This window comes from Anser anser (genome assembly GCF_964211835.1).
Source record: "Anser anser genome assembly, chromosome: Z".
In the NCBI taxonomy this organism is placed as follows: Eukaryota; Metazoa; Chordata; class Aves; order Anseriformes; family Anatidae; genus Anser; species Anser anser.
Window position 1 is genome coordinate 35,239,337 of NC_139723.1, and position 15,252 is coordinate 35,254,588.

The 15,252-nt window shown below is 40.7% G+C and overlaps 1 protein-coding gene and 1 long non-coding RNA gene across 3 annotated transcripts in view; both read left to right on the forward strand.

The window, feature by feature from the left end:
- The window catches only part of LOC310889717 (uncharacterized protein), a 142,579-nt gene that overhangs the window by 25,575 nt on the left and 101,752 nt on the right, over positions 1-15,252 (forward strand). The window lies entirely within an intron of this gene.
- Positions 9,021-10,101, forward strand: LOC310889287. Its single transcript, XR_014576497.1, has 3 exons — positions 9,021-9,159; positions 9,413-9,477; positions 9,640-10,101. It is a non-coding gene; the product is annotated as an uncharacterized lncRNA (long non-coding RNA).

The following is a 15,252-nucleotide window of genomic DNA, read 5'->3' on the forward strand; positions in this document are numbered from 1 at the left end:
AGCTTGGTCTGCACAGCTACAGTTGGTGAGTGCCAGAATCTCTCCTCTTCTCATGCGTTCAGGTCTTCTGCATGTGAACGTTAATTTTGATCTGCCTGCTACATTCAGCCTGGGACAGATTTGGCGCACAACACATCCATGCACGCTGTGTTTGGGAACAGATGCCACTGGTACAACAGTGTATGTGGTGTAAGTTCACTCCTGAGGGCTCCTAGAGAAAAAAGGGTAGTTTGGGAGGAGGGTCTATGAAAGCTGAATCATCTTTGCAAGCTATTTGTGCTCTCCAGGCAGGTGGGCTCTTCTGGTGTCTCCAAAATTCTAGGGATTTCTGAGATCCAACCCATTCAGTGAGACTCCTCACCAATAATAAATGCCTGCCACCTCCTCTGTGGACTGACTGCACTGCTGCCTGTGCTAGCACTTTCCAGCCTATGTATGGCAGCTGCTGAAGTCAGGAATTATTTCTTCAGCATCATTTTCAGGCAAAGGTCTTGGGTTGTAGCTTCATCCTGGGGATTTCCTGTGGCTTGTATGTTGTATCAGTTACAAGTGGTCCCTTGAGCTTCCAAGAAGAGAGCTAGGATGAGCTGTGAGAGCTGTGGAGATGAGCTGTGGAGTGGAACAGGTGTGCTAGAGTTTGCTGGTGTTTCTCGCAAGTTAATGCAATCACTGAGGATAAAACCTCCCAATGGAAATTTAATGCATCTTCCCTTTCTTTACCTACACATTAAGAGTGCTTCTTACACACACATCATATATACTAGAGAAATATTAGAGATGAGTCAACTCAAGCTTACACTAATGGCTGCAGAGAATAATAATAGGTAACTGTTTCCATTAAGAGGTCTTGAAAAGGTAATAGGGTAGCTAACATTTCAGAAAGACAAACTTGCATTTGTGTCTGCTATTATGTCTTTTTCTTCTGACTTTCTGTACATAGGGCCTACATGAAACTTCCATACACATTTTATTTTTTTTGTCTCTTTTTGAATAGTTTGAGAAGAGCAATTATGCTGCTGTGGAAGAGTTACACTGGAGCTTGAGGGTGCTGGTATCATTTTCAGCTCCACTATAATCTCAGTGTGCAATGTCTGTCTCAGTGACTCATCTATATCTTCCTTGCAAAGGAATGCAAGGTGAATGGTGATAGGTATACCACCTTTGCTTCTGGTGGAGTTTAATCATTTTGGGATGGATACCACTTGGCTAATTTGCTTAATATGAGTAACTGTTAGCGTATTTGCCTCAAGTGAGCACACATTAGCATGGCCACATTTCTCTACATTTCTGTCATGTTCAGAGCTATCTATGTGTGTGATGTACTGCCATCTGTTTACACTCTTCCTCTCTGAAAACATCTCTTCCCCAGCCAGACATAATAATGGTGGCATGACCATTTTCCCAACCTCTGTCTCTTACTTATTTTAATTATTATTTATTTTTTTTTCCTGAGGCTGTCTCATCCCCTGCCTTTTTTCAGTCTCACAGAATTCGAGAATCCCAGAGTGGCTGAGGTGGGAAGGGGCCTCTGAAGATCACCCAGTCCAACCCCCTGCCGAGCAGGATCACCTAGCACACATTGCGCAGGATGGCATCCAGGGAGTTTTGAATATCTCCAGAGAAGGAGACTCCACAACCTCTCTGGGCAGCCTGTCCCAGTGCTCTGCCACCCTCACAGCAAAGAAGTGTCCCCTCATATTCAGCCGGAACCTCCTGTGCTTCAGTTTGTGCCCATGGCCTCTTGTCCTCTCTCTGGGCACAACTGAAAAGAGACTGGCTCCATCCTTTCAACACCCTCCCTTCAGAAATTTATACACATTGATGACGTCTCCCCTCAGCCTTCTCTTTTTCAGGCTAAACAGGCCCAACTCTCTCAGCCTGTCCTCGTACGACAGGTGCTCCAGTCCTCTAATCATCTCTGTAGCCCTCCTCTGGACTCTCTCCAGTAGCTCCATGTCCCTCTTGTACTGGGGAGCCCAGAACTGGACCCAGTACTCCAAGTGTTGCCTCACCAGGGCTGAGCAGAGGGGCAGGATCACCTCCCTCGGCCTGCTGGCAGCACTCTTCCAAATGCACCCCAGGACACTGTTGGCCTTCTTGGCCACAAGGGCACACTGCTGGCTCCTGGTCAGCCTGCTGTCCACCAGGACTCCCAGGTCCCTCTCTGCAGAGCTGCTCTCCAGCAGGTCAGCCCCAGCCTGTACTGGTGCTAGCGTTGTTCCTGCCTAGGTGCATGACCCTGCACTTGCCTTTGTTGAACCTCATGAGGTTCCTCTCGGCCCAACCCTCCAGCCTGCCCAAGTCCCTCTGAATGGCAGCACAGCCCTCTGGGGTATCAGCCACTCCTCCCAGCATTGTGCCATCAGCAAACTTGCTGAGGCTGCACTCGCAGGTCGTTGATGAGTAAGTTGAATAAGTCTTACATAGAGGTGTCCTGACATCTGCCATTGCCTCTGAATGCCAGTGCAACGTTAACACAGTTTGCAACCATCTCTCAAAAACATTTTCATTATGATGGAGAATGAACAAGATGTTCTGACTTAAAAGAAAATAAAAATAAAATCATGTATTTATATATACCTGCCAGTTGATGCAACTTTTACTTTGAAAGCTGATTGTGAGAACGGAAAGAGTCCATGATATAAAGCCAACATGAACTGCGTAACCAAGAAATGACGACAACTTTTGAAATGAATTAGCTTGTATGGTGAGCATTTGAACTAGTAAATAGCCAGCAGCCCCACCTAGTATGTACTGGGATCTGTGCATAGTACAATTAGACCATGGTACTGTCCTTCTCAAAAGTGGGTTGTGGTGGCTCTTTTCCCCCCACTGGCTAAAAGGAGATCTATGTTTATGTGTAACTGTGGAAAACAAGTCCTTTCAGTGCTCCACAAGTGGATCAGGGAAACCAAAATGCTCCTTTCCCTTGGCAAATCTGTAACAGGAAGGGATGTTTTCCTTCCAACGCTGAATTAACGCAGTTTTGCTGTGACTGAACTCTGAAGAATATGAGCAATTCTCCTCTCCCAATATCTTTTCTATGACTTTTAGATAGTGGGAAACATTGCCATCATTTACCTATGCAACCACTCTCTATCTTATTGTTACCCCATAAAACATACCCTTAGAAAGGATGAACAGTTGTCACTTTGTTGCTTGCACTGTCACTTTGCAAACTCTAAATAACAGTGAGATTATGACATGCTATAAAAGTACCTTGAGATAAACCTGTCTGAGTGCAGGGCTGATATTTGCTTTTGGATTAGATTTCAGTTTGATCTCTCTCTCTCTTTCTCTCCCTCCCTCTCTCTCTCTTCCTCTCTCTCTTTCTCTCTTGATACTTCATTTAATTCTCTTAGAAACCCAAAGAATGGCATTGAGAGTGAACCTGCAGAACACATTGTTAAGCTAGGAAAGGAAGACTGCACTAAATTCATTTTCAGCTGATTTGTTTGTACTCATAGCAGTGTTACTCAGCCTTTCATGTAGTTCTCCCATGCAAGTACTAATCTGGCTCGTTGGCTTTTGAGATCTCATAGGATCCTAGCACAAGTCTGAACAAAGTACATGCAGTGTCTAGACAGAGAGCTTAATTCGTACTCAGACTGCAAACAGTAGTGTAATGTTCTTTGCCTTTACATTTGAAAGGCTCAGCTTGCTTAAAACTTGAGTTCTAGAGCTTGAGCTCTAACCTTCTGGGAATACTATGGTGTGATTATTAAAACAGAAAAAAAAAGAGGTGCTTTGGATATGGCCTGGACAAGAAATACCCTAATCATGATGAGCTGATTGAAAGTTAGACCATGGAAGGTAAACAAATAAATAAACAAATTTTTTCCAGCAATGCTCCCTCCACTCTTTTTTACCGTATCCAGTTTCATTTTCAGAGCTGCCCCAAAAGTAGCTGGTGGTTCTTTTTATGCATGTGCCTAGTTTTATTTCTCTTGATGACTGATTTTTTTTAAAGTGGAACCTAAAAGAGCAAAAGACTGTTCTCCTCCAGAAATATCTGCACAGACACAAAGCCTCTGTCTGCAGAGGACTCAAAGCCTCTTCTGGCCCCAGAGAGATGCTTGTTATTTGCTCTTCTGGTAAATTAATCTCCAGGGCATAGCAAGGAAGGGTGATCTTGGTGAGCATTTCTCATCAAGAAAGGTGAGGGGAGAATGAAATTCTTGAGATGCCTTCCAGAGGCATGGACAAGCTCTTTGGTGCCTGTGATCTCTGACTGCATCACAAGTGTATTTGGGGAACCCAGGGTTCAGTCCAGTGATGAAATGTCTTACTCTCTTATTCTTAGGCGCCACTGACAGTTTTGTGCATAAGCTAAATGCTGTGAGATCTGTTAATGAAACTATGATGCTTCTGTAGATAAAAAGTAAAAGGAAGCGTATTTTTGTAGAGCTTGGGCTGAGAGCTCAGTATTGAAATTAGTGATGGAAATTGGAATGGCCTTTCACCAGATGAGATATCCAAAATTTGTAATTACCTTCACATAATGATGGTGAGAACCAGTATCAATGGGCAGGAACAGGCAGGGATGCCTTGTCAGTTTAGACATGGGTTGCCCTGGTATGGCAGCCAGTGATTACATTAGCTATCTTGATTTGTTTTGCTAACCCGTCCACCACAGGCTAATGTGCAAAAACCCCAAACCATTTCATCATGTTGTCTGACAGGCAGCCATGCAGGAGTTGTGGCTTTCATTACTTATTAACCTGGGATGGCTGTGAATTGACCACATAAAGGCATAAGGCTTTGTATCACACTGTCAATCCCTTGGGCTGCCAAGCACACCTAAATATATTTTAGTGTTCAGAACAAAGCATTTCACTGAAATCCATTGCTAATCCTCTACCACCACCTCCATCACATCATTAGCTGAAAAGTCAGGCTCTCATCAAACTGAGAGAAAAACAAATAAGAAACATGAGAGCACAGAATGTGGGTGAACCTGAAGGATTTCTCAATAATTATTGTCTCAGCTGAAGAATAGGAACAGTTCTTTGGAAATGAAACCACATCTCGCTTGACTATTTGACTACCTTGTCCTAGGGGCCTTGGTTGAAGTTCTGACATCATTGTCAGCAGTTTTCTTATTTCAGGCTCAGTGAGTTTCCTGCTGTGGAAGAAAAACTGGCTAAAAAAAGAAAACTGCTAGAGCTTAAAAGCACTCTGTTAGCAAAAGCCAGCAGTGGAGACCTTGGTTGATGAGTCATTTCACACACATAAGTGCCACACTAATCAATGAGAAATACTATAGGGGGCATTCACAGGCAGGAAAAATGAAAGCCATGGAGATGCTAAGGATGGGGAAAATGGGGAGGGCTGCGTGCATATATCTGCGTGTGTGCGTGTGTGTGTGTACTTTTGTGTATGTGTGTGTGATCAGAAAACAGGTGGAAGGTGGAAAACGGATTGAAGCATGTTGTTCTGGGGGTAAGAACAGGTCTGCAACAACTTTGTGGCTTGCTGTCTTGTTAATGATAATACCTTATCTAAGGATTTCATAATGAGGATTTTTATGACATATTCGTCATGTATTTATGACCTGCTGTAGAAATTAACTTTTCATAGACATTTGGAAATCCAGTCACTAAGAAGACTGGCTTTGTTATCCCTTGTATGAATTCTGTCATTATGTACCTGTTAAGTATATATTGGCAATTTATTGACATTGCTATTCAAATTAAATTCTTGAGTAATTAGTCACCAGTGGTTTTGCTTTCCCAAGTTGCAGCAATATGTCTCAAAACCTTTTCAAGCTTCTTCCAAGCTTCTCTCATTGGCATTTTTCCAAGACGTTTCTTAAGAACAAGCACTGAAGCTGATATTTAGAACATATGGTGATGATGTGTTTGTATGTTCATTAAATCAAGATACCAATGAAAGAAAAGTGTAAGGCTTTCTATCCTTTTAAATGAAATTGTCAACCTAGATATCTATTGCCTTTGCTGAAATCCAGCCTGAAATGACTTGTAAGCAGTGCTCTGTTATGATGACAAATTAATTCACATCAGACTTTGATCACTGCTTGAAAAGTTTTCAGACATCAATTTCCAGCAGTTGCATTTAGAAAATGAGAATTCAGTTTGGAGCCTCACATTGAAAACAACAAAAGCAGAAGTGTCTTCATGTAGCTGGTATGCAAACCTCTAGAAAAATGCAGGGAATTCAGTAGAAGTTTCTTCCATATGTAAGATAAAGAATTTCAGCAGCACTGGCTGATATGTACAATTAATGTTCTACATATGGCTTGCTTTGCACAAAGACCCTCACGTTACTATTGCTTGTGTGTACAAATGCATGCACTCACACAGAATACATCTGTCTGTCTGTCTGTCTTTTCCTATTGGTTCACCTTCTTGCCATGTAGAATGTTAAAAGGAAATGAAAAAGGGAGGGGGGGGGATTAAAATAGAATAGGACTGTATTAGCCAGCCTAATAGTGAAGGTGCATTTTGGAAATATAGTTCTGTATATCTAATGTTTACCACTTGAGTACTCATGCCTCAGGCTCAAAATGCATAATAATGCAAATTAAAACACAGCAAACGGAAGAGCTAGAATCTCAAAGATAACCATACCTAATGCAAAGTATGACAGAACATCTGCTCTTTAATTAATCTTACGTAAAGACTGAAGCTGTGCATTAAGATGCAGAGTGTTTATGACAACTGTTTTTTTGTAGTTAACATGCTCCTGGCCTCCCTCATGTAATTGTTTCTGCTTTGTAACACACATAAAGCTCTGATAAACAACAACAGCCACCTAGAAATAAAAATGTTGGGAAGGGAATGTTTCAGAAACACGAAGTCGAAATGTTTTCAAGGAAGCATAGGTGTAGCATTTAAGTATGTGGAAGTGGATTTTGATGATGATGAGAAGGATTTAATGTCTGATTTTGAGAGTACACTGATGACAGCTGAAATCATATGATTAATATTAAAAATAAAGAAAAGCAAGAAAACCCCTTTGTTTTAACTGGTCCTCAATATTTAGGTGGTCAATTTGAGATGAGTTCTAGCAGTCAGATTGTCAGAAAGTAGTCAGTCCTCTTTTCCACTGCCTTTCAGAAAAGCAGGGCTACTTAGCAGCGCTTTGATTTAGCTACCCCAAACCATTACTGATTTCTGAAGCTCTTTACCAGTTACTCATCACGAATGCATGCAGGTGTTTGTGTGGATGCAGTTGCTACAAAGAGCAAAAAGTATATCTGGAACCTGTTCATTTCATCTTGATAAAATGATTTGCTTTTTCAAGTCTGATTCACTCTATTTTCTTGAAAAAGTAATGCTGCAGTGTGATTGACAGTCTGGGTGGAGATTAATTCTGGAGACTAGTTGACAAACAAATTTGCTTTATTCAAGATGGCCGTATAAACAGTTTAGGTAACTGTTAAAACCCATATTAGTCCTCTGTCTGTGGTAAGCACTATATGAAACTGCTCTTGGACTCAGTGCAAATGTGGATGAGAGACTAGGCACAGTGAGACATGAGGAGAGTTAGGCAGTGCAAAAGAATCTCCACCATAAGGAGTTTCATCAAGAACTCACGGAAGTCAACAGGTTGACTGTTACTGTGGCTCAGACCTCTGGGGGAGAAGAAAAACTTCCTTCATCTTCATTCCCTTCCACAGAATGGTGCAGGCTTGAACACAGTCTGACACTCAAGTGGCAGGTACTTCTTGGGCATCCATCAGGAGCAAAAATGTTCTCATCTAGAATTGTGAATCTAAATCTCACCCTATATAAATTGAATAATCTGGATGAGGAGTTTATCTTCATGTTTTAGGAGGTGTCTAGCTGCAACACATATGCCAGTTTTTTAACCTGTGAAGAAAAAAGAGAGGAAAAGAGGTGAAAGAGTTGTAGAAAATATCAGAGAAATGAGAAAACTTAAAATTGCATTTTCTGTATTAAGCTGTTTTTTATCACCTATTTTGTTGCTTGGTTTTGTTTTCTTAAGATGTTTGGAACCTTCCATATGGATCCTAGGAAAAAAACAGTTGTGTAAGGTATCTTGAAAACTTTTTCACTTGGGATAAATGGTTGGAGTCCTGAATAAAAATGATAGGATGCACTTTAAGCTGAATGAAAATAGGTTATCTGCAGAAAATATGAAGCTGGCATGTGGGCTGTGTCTGTAAAGAATCATTTTTATTTGCCTAAATATGTATAAGGGAGGAAGACAGATAAATTGAAAGAAAAACGCCATCACAGTAACGTTCACTCTGGCAAAAGGTTTGCAAAAAAAATAGCTGCCTCTCTGAAATAATGACTTTACTGGAAAGTGTGTTCAATATATATGTGTGTGATTGTATACATATATATGTCAAAGGTAACCTTGTTGCTATGGGAATTGTCAGCAATTGCTCTCCCCTTATGTGCTGTATTATAATTAGCGATTCCTGTTTCATCATGGCATGATGCAATGTAAATGCAGACTTTCTGCTAGTTCACTTCTTCCTGTATGTAGGTTTATTCCTCAAACTGAGGCTGTGCAGCAGATGCCAGAGTGTTCACTGTAATGAGGGACTGGAGAAGGACCTAAGCTTTACCAGCATTTGAATTGCTCTGGACTGCTCATCACTACTTTAATTTATACTCTTAGAGAGATGGCAACAGGGTGTATGTCTCCTATGGAAGTGATTTGAAAGCTTGCCAAGAAAGGGCCTCAGTCCTTTCCTCCTTATAGTCCTGGCACGTAGAACCACAGAAGAAAACAAAAAGCGTTTGTGAGGAGTCATCCAGGAAGAAAGATTAACAATACAAACCAAAGGAGGAGAGAGAAAAGACCCCTTCCTCATTGAAACTGGATTTGTGCTTATTCTAATGGAACTTTTACAGACCCTGAATGTCCTCTAATCTGAACGTAATGCTCGTTGCTGCTTCTGCTGTTTCTTTGTTCGACATCCTGCCTATTCTGCTTGTGGTTGGGCGAGGGGAGGGGGAAGCGCAGTCAGTGGCCAGCTTTGTCTTTGTGTGAGGAACAAATGTTGTTGTCATCCTCAAGGTCGTGGAGCATGTCTGCTTCACAAAACAAAGGGGTAGGCAGGGCCTTGTTTCTCCACCTTGTTCTCAGCGCACCCTGGACCTTTCAGGAAAAACCAGGAGGGTTTCTAATGTTTTCTTTTCCTGAAACACATCAAAGACCGTGAGTAGAGGAGGGAGATGCTTCCCCCCCGCTTAGTGTAGCCCCTCCTCTCTGCCAAGCCCCCCACCCCTCCCCCCCCGGCCATCTTTTTTGGCTCAGAAAATTGTGTGGCTTTAACCTTGGTTGTCTAATAACATGTGACCTTGACTTTACATGGGATGGAAGGATTTCAGTGTTGGTTTTATCAGGATTAGCTTTTTATCTGCACGGAAGCATCCAAGAAAGTAAGACACCTTGTCTCCTTTTGCCTTAGACTCCCAGCTTTCTCCTCTGATTTTTGGAGCAATGAGGAGAAAATACATTGGATTACTGTGATGGGTATGTTGATACCACACTCACTGCAGGGCAGAAATGGTGAGGCCATCACCGGGTGCTGGGCTCAGGCTCGGTGCCGTGGGTTGCATTCAGCTGCATTGTACCCGAGCTCAGAGCTCTCCTCTTCTGACACCACGTACTTCTTTTCATCTGCTCTCTGCACAGGCATCACTGCAGCCTGCGCCTGGAGAAGAGCAGTGGAGGAGGGCTGTGGAAACCAAGTATACAGGATTTATACCTCTTCGTGTCTTCTCTGCTTCTCACAACACAAACTGACTTTGAAAGATTGGCTCAGAAAATGAATACCCAGGACATTGCTCTCTGTTACTTTGCTGTGAAATTACTTTTCTGAATGAAAATATTGAATTCCTTTGAAAGCAAGTGCATAATATCTCTGGAAATGAAAATCCTGTGGAACTCACAAAGGAAAGAAGACCAAGGGATATGAAGGCTTTATATCTCTAAATGTTAGTCAGGCTGAGCTTCTTCTTTTACTTTCTTTTTGTGTGTATTTGTGTGACAACAATCATAAATGCTCTTTCTGATGTTGATACAGTGGGTGCTGGAATCTCTTTGATGGTTATATGAGGTTTATGTTTTATCTACAATAAACAGACAATAACATGATCTTTAATTTATTGGAGAGCTCATGAACACTCCAAGCTGGCACAGTCCAGTTGTTAAGCAACCCCAACCTGCTGTCATCTTTCTTTGCAGAAATTACTGACTTCCATACTGGACTGAACCATCATTGTAAGCTTGTGGAATAATGTAAAAGTCACTTTTAGTGAGCCAACTTCTCAAGCCCTTAGTCTTCGTGAGTAACACCTGATTCCTCACATATTCTTGTGGTATCCCTGCAACTTCCATCAGAGTAAGGTGCTATTGCCATATGGAATATTCCATATTCCACAGACCTTTGTTGTTTAATGTAGCTCCACCCTCCCCATCCACAAGACTGCTATGTGTAACATACAGAGAGCTCCATGTGCTTTAAATCAAAACGTCCAAGCAACTTCCAGGTATCCCTGAATGAAATTTCAAAGATGTGGTCGTGTAGGTAAGGGAAGTAAAAGGACGCTGGTGGGCATGGGAGGTCATGTAAATTTGGATCAAATTTTCTTTACTGTAGTCCTCAGAGAAGTAGCTGAAATCTATGGGAGAAAAAGAGTTTTTAAGTGTGACACCAAAACAACCTTTTCTTACATTTTCAGAGGTAGGTAATCGGGTTCCGCAGAGTGCAGGGATTAACAGATTAATTAGTAGTGTATTGCATTCTTCTCATATTCATTTATATAACTCTGCTGGCTTTGCTCATACTCCTGATTTACACTGATGTACAAACCATTGGTATGTCATTATCATTTTGCCTCCACACAATTCTCTTTCACATTGGGTATGATTCTTACAATGCAGAAACTGCTGTAACTCTTCTACTGCTGAAATCAGCAAAAGATTCACTGAGTAGAATTAAATCAACATAAATCACGTTGGAAGTTCTCCCTTTTGGACTTGTAATTCAATGTTCTTTTTAACTGTAGACCAGGAACCCTATTTATGTCCAATTATGTATGTTTCTGGCTATTGACGGAAAGAGCATGTTGATAGTCTGACTCACATGGCCACTTAATGTTCTTATACTAGAACATATACATAGACACATATAGAATAAAGATCTGGGACTTTCATTATCCTTTTTGCCTTGCTGTTCTATTGTGCAGACCAAACTCAGTTACCATTTCTATGCTGATGGCAAGCAGATCAACATTGCTCTACAGGCCTGTCTCCTTCCCTCTGATCTAGAACCTAAGTTTCTGAAATTCCATGGCAAGTGAATAGTCCTCAGGCCAAGGTCTACCTGCCTAACTCAGAATTCATGAGCCTGACACCCACTCAGCTTTTGTAGTCACCTGCTTAGTTATCGCAGTGGAAAAGCACTGGTCACACTTGGCAGTGTCTTCATTTCTTCAGAACCTTAAAACCAGGTTATGACTTAATCTTCTTCATTCTTTCCACAGCATAAACTACATGATTGTTTCTGCTTTATCTGTATCACCTAAATGGCTGTTCAGGCTCCTTATGCCTTGTCCCTTAACACAATTGTTCTGGTCTTTAGCGGAGACTAAGGCCACTTTGTCTCACTTGTAAATCTTTCCATCCTGTTATTTTGAATGCAACTGTCTTCAGTTAGTGTGTCTCCAATTATTTTTACTTCTTTCGCATTTGGAATACAAGCTACTTACCTCGATTTGCAAGACCCTTCAGACATGTTCTACTTATCCTCTCTTATTCACTGGAAGCATCATCAATAAATAATATCCCACTTCTGATCAGCCCAATCTGCCACCTTCCACCTTTGGTGTTTTCAATCTTCCAAATGAAACCTTTGTGCTTTCCCTGCATAAACTTGGAATGGGTTCCCTATCAATATTTACCTCATCTCCACTACAAACCTTTGCTCAGAACCCCTTTTTATCACAGTACCTACATTCTCTGGTATGAGGGCTGAGTGTTGGGTGTGTGGGGATATCTTCCCTTCACAGTTGCTGATTCTGCTCTGTTGTTTGCTTCTCCACCATCAAACATTTTCAGTCTTTCTTTGCTCTCCCCCACTGAGACTGTCTACATGTGTTGGCTTTCTAAGGCTTTTATATATTTTTATGCTGAGTTTGGACAGAGCCTACCACAATGAACTCTTAGTCTAGACTCTGTGAGCTCCTGTGAGCTACTGGAGTACAAACAAAGAATATGGATTTAGAGGGAAACCATATGTTACTTTCAGATCTTGCAATTAGAAACGATAATACTGTCACAAAGACTTTGAACAGGAAGTCAGAGGGTCTGTACTCAGCTTTAGCTGCCACAGCCCTCTTGTATGACCGCTAGAAAGTCATTTAAGCTTGCTGTTCTCAACTCCTCCTGATCAGCATTCAGTAATACTTTGCCTCGGTTTGAAGTTATCGAGTATTGCAGTAATACAAGCAATACCACTATTTAGATAAAAATGCAGGGAAAATTGTTGATCATTTGGATATGCAGTGGAGAAAACAAGCTTGTTACAGGTAACAGTATCTATGATAGTTAATGTCCATTCCCATAATGATGATGATGGTAGAAAATGTCTTTCCAGGATCTCACCAATATCTCCTTTGCAAACAAGAAATTAAAGTTGAGCTTGAATATTTTTCTTGTTTTTGGAGGAGTAGTTCCTCTGAGGATCTCCTGAAATCTGAGAAGTGCAAATGCTCTAATATTCCTTTTCCTATACAGAATTATTCTGGTAAGCAAGAAATAAAATTAAACCCAGGTATAGCAGTTTTTTAAAAGGGGAAGTCAGTAGCCTTGAATTATCCATGTTGATTTGACAAAGCCAGTGATGCTGCAGATATAATACACAGCACTGCTGTCACATCACCAAGTGACATCTTTTTATCCAAAGTGAAAATGAAATGTCAAAGTGAAACAGTTCTGCAAGTCTTCTTGTGCTGTTTGCAAGACAAGTAAAACTCACTTTTGTGCAGTAGAGTAGGTGTTTATCAGAACCTTGCTTTAAATTAGAGGTCATTCAGGTAGCAACGTCTAGTTAAGATTGCCTAACATTATTCTTACCTAAGACTCTGTTGTTAGTTGCTTCTAACCTTGTCAAAGATGAGTTGTTTGTCTTGAAATTTTTGATGCTTTATGTATTTCCTTCTTGTTGTTTTTGTTTCAAAGGAAGTGTTGTGGGTTTTTTTTTTCCATTTAAACTTTTTGTAAGGCTCCAAAAGTTTCTGAGAACATTAGCAGAGGGATTACATCTACAGTAAATGTTTTAACAAATGCTTTCATGGTATTCCTGTGCTTCCTTGTTTTGGAGAGACTCTTCTCATTTGCCAGGGGCCTTTCCTGTGGTAGCAACCTGTTGCTACCTGCATGAAGACTTTCTCCAAAGGCCAGGCTGCAATCAGCTTCTTTGTGCTCAACAGAAACTTCTTTACTTATTAGCAGGTTTTTCTGTCTATTTTGACTTCACTGAAAGATGGCTGATGCCAACAAGAGTGTATACAAGCCATTGCCAGGGAGAGGCTGACCAAGGTCCAACCAGCACTACTGTGCTTTCTTGGCAATCATTACCATAAGCTTCTAAAACAGAAGTAAAAAAACAAACAAACAAAAAAAAGCAGAAAGCTGCCCTTACTTGAGACAACTTTGCAGGGAGAAGTGGTTGTGGCTCCTTGTTCAGGATGCAGATGGATTGGGTGTGGAAAGAAATAGGATTTGATCATTAAGCTAAAGTAGGCATACTTTTATTAGGGTTCTCAGTGGGTGCTATGCTGAGATGTTGTTTGTAAGACTTATATTGTCTTACTCTCGTGGGTTTGACATCACAATCTTAAACACTTCTTTTAACACAGCTCTTGAAATGGTCACAGAAATCAGCATATGCAATGCACAAATAAATTCAGTTCAGTGCTTGGTCTGTGGAGCTTCTTTAATGTTTTAAGCTATCTGCAGAAGAAAAAAAAAGGAAGACAGGAAAATTTCCTCAGTCCATGTAATTTCATCTGCACAAGAGGAAAACACACATATATATTTATGTGTCTGTTTGTACACACATAAATATATATTTATATGGAGCAAGTAATATTGGGATTGGAATGGATTTATTTTGCCCATCTACTTCTCGCCAGCTATTCAAAAGCTAAACAGTACCAAGTCATAGGCAGAGCATAGAGAGAAAGAACCCTTAAGAGCAGTCCTAGTTTTTACGATATTGATAATATATGGTTGACACTACTGAGTACCTTGCTTTCCTCTCTGTTTCTCTTGAAATTCTAGAACTGTTAATTTGCTTGTAAACTTCCACAGAAGGAGGGCAGAAGGTATAACAGGTTTTAGCTGTTTTTCTACAGCTTGTATCAGCCAGTTCCTACATGTATGACATGATCATTCTGCCTGCACTGGTCTTGGGATCTGTCCTGGGACTGCTGTTGCTTTTATTATAGAACTGCCTGAGGTCCAAATGTGTTGCAGGTCATACAAGAAGGATATAATGTCAAATGCAATTTACAGGTAAAGAACCAAGTCACCGGGAGATGAAGGTGACTTTTCTCTGCTTAGATATCAATCCATTATAAAAACCATGATATGAACCGAATCTCAGTCCAAATGCCCTAAATGTACGAATAGCCCTCTACTCTCTTACAGCTGATATTCAAATGAAGTTATTGGAAGAGTTTTGTGGCCATGAAAGTACTAAAAACAAAAATAAAATAAATAAATAAATAAAAATAAAATTCAGATATGGTGTGTATGAGATGAATCACTCTTTCAGCACAGCTAGGAAGTCCACAAGGTCGGGTTGTCCTGCACCCAAGGGGAGAGCAGGAAACAATCGGACAGCAGGCAGGTTTAAGGCTAGGGTCTTCATTAGGTCACTCCCACCTGACATCTTCAGTGTTAGCTGGATAACAGTATGCTGTAGAGTACTACTGCCAGCAATTCCCAAGCAAAATGACCTCTGAAAACAGAATGTTGTATATTAAGTCCAAGATCCCAATAATCCCAATAATTTGTACTTATTATTTGTATGTTCTGAAAGGATGGTCCAAACTTATTTTATTCAAAAATAAATCTTCCCTTAACTAACACAATCTTCTTATTTGTGAATTCCAGTTTGCTATAGCTCTGTTTATGCAAGATACAGACAAATCTTATTAGAAATACTGGATTACAGTAGTCATGACAGATTAAAACAATTGCAAGATAAAAATGGACCTATTTACACACTAGAATGTA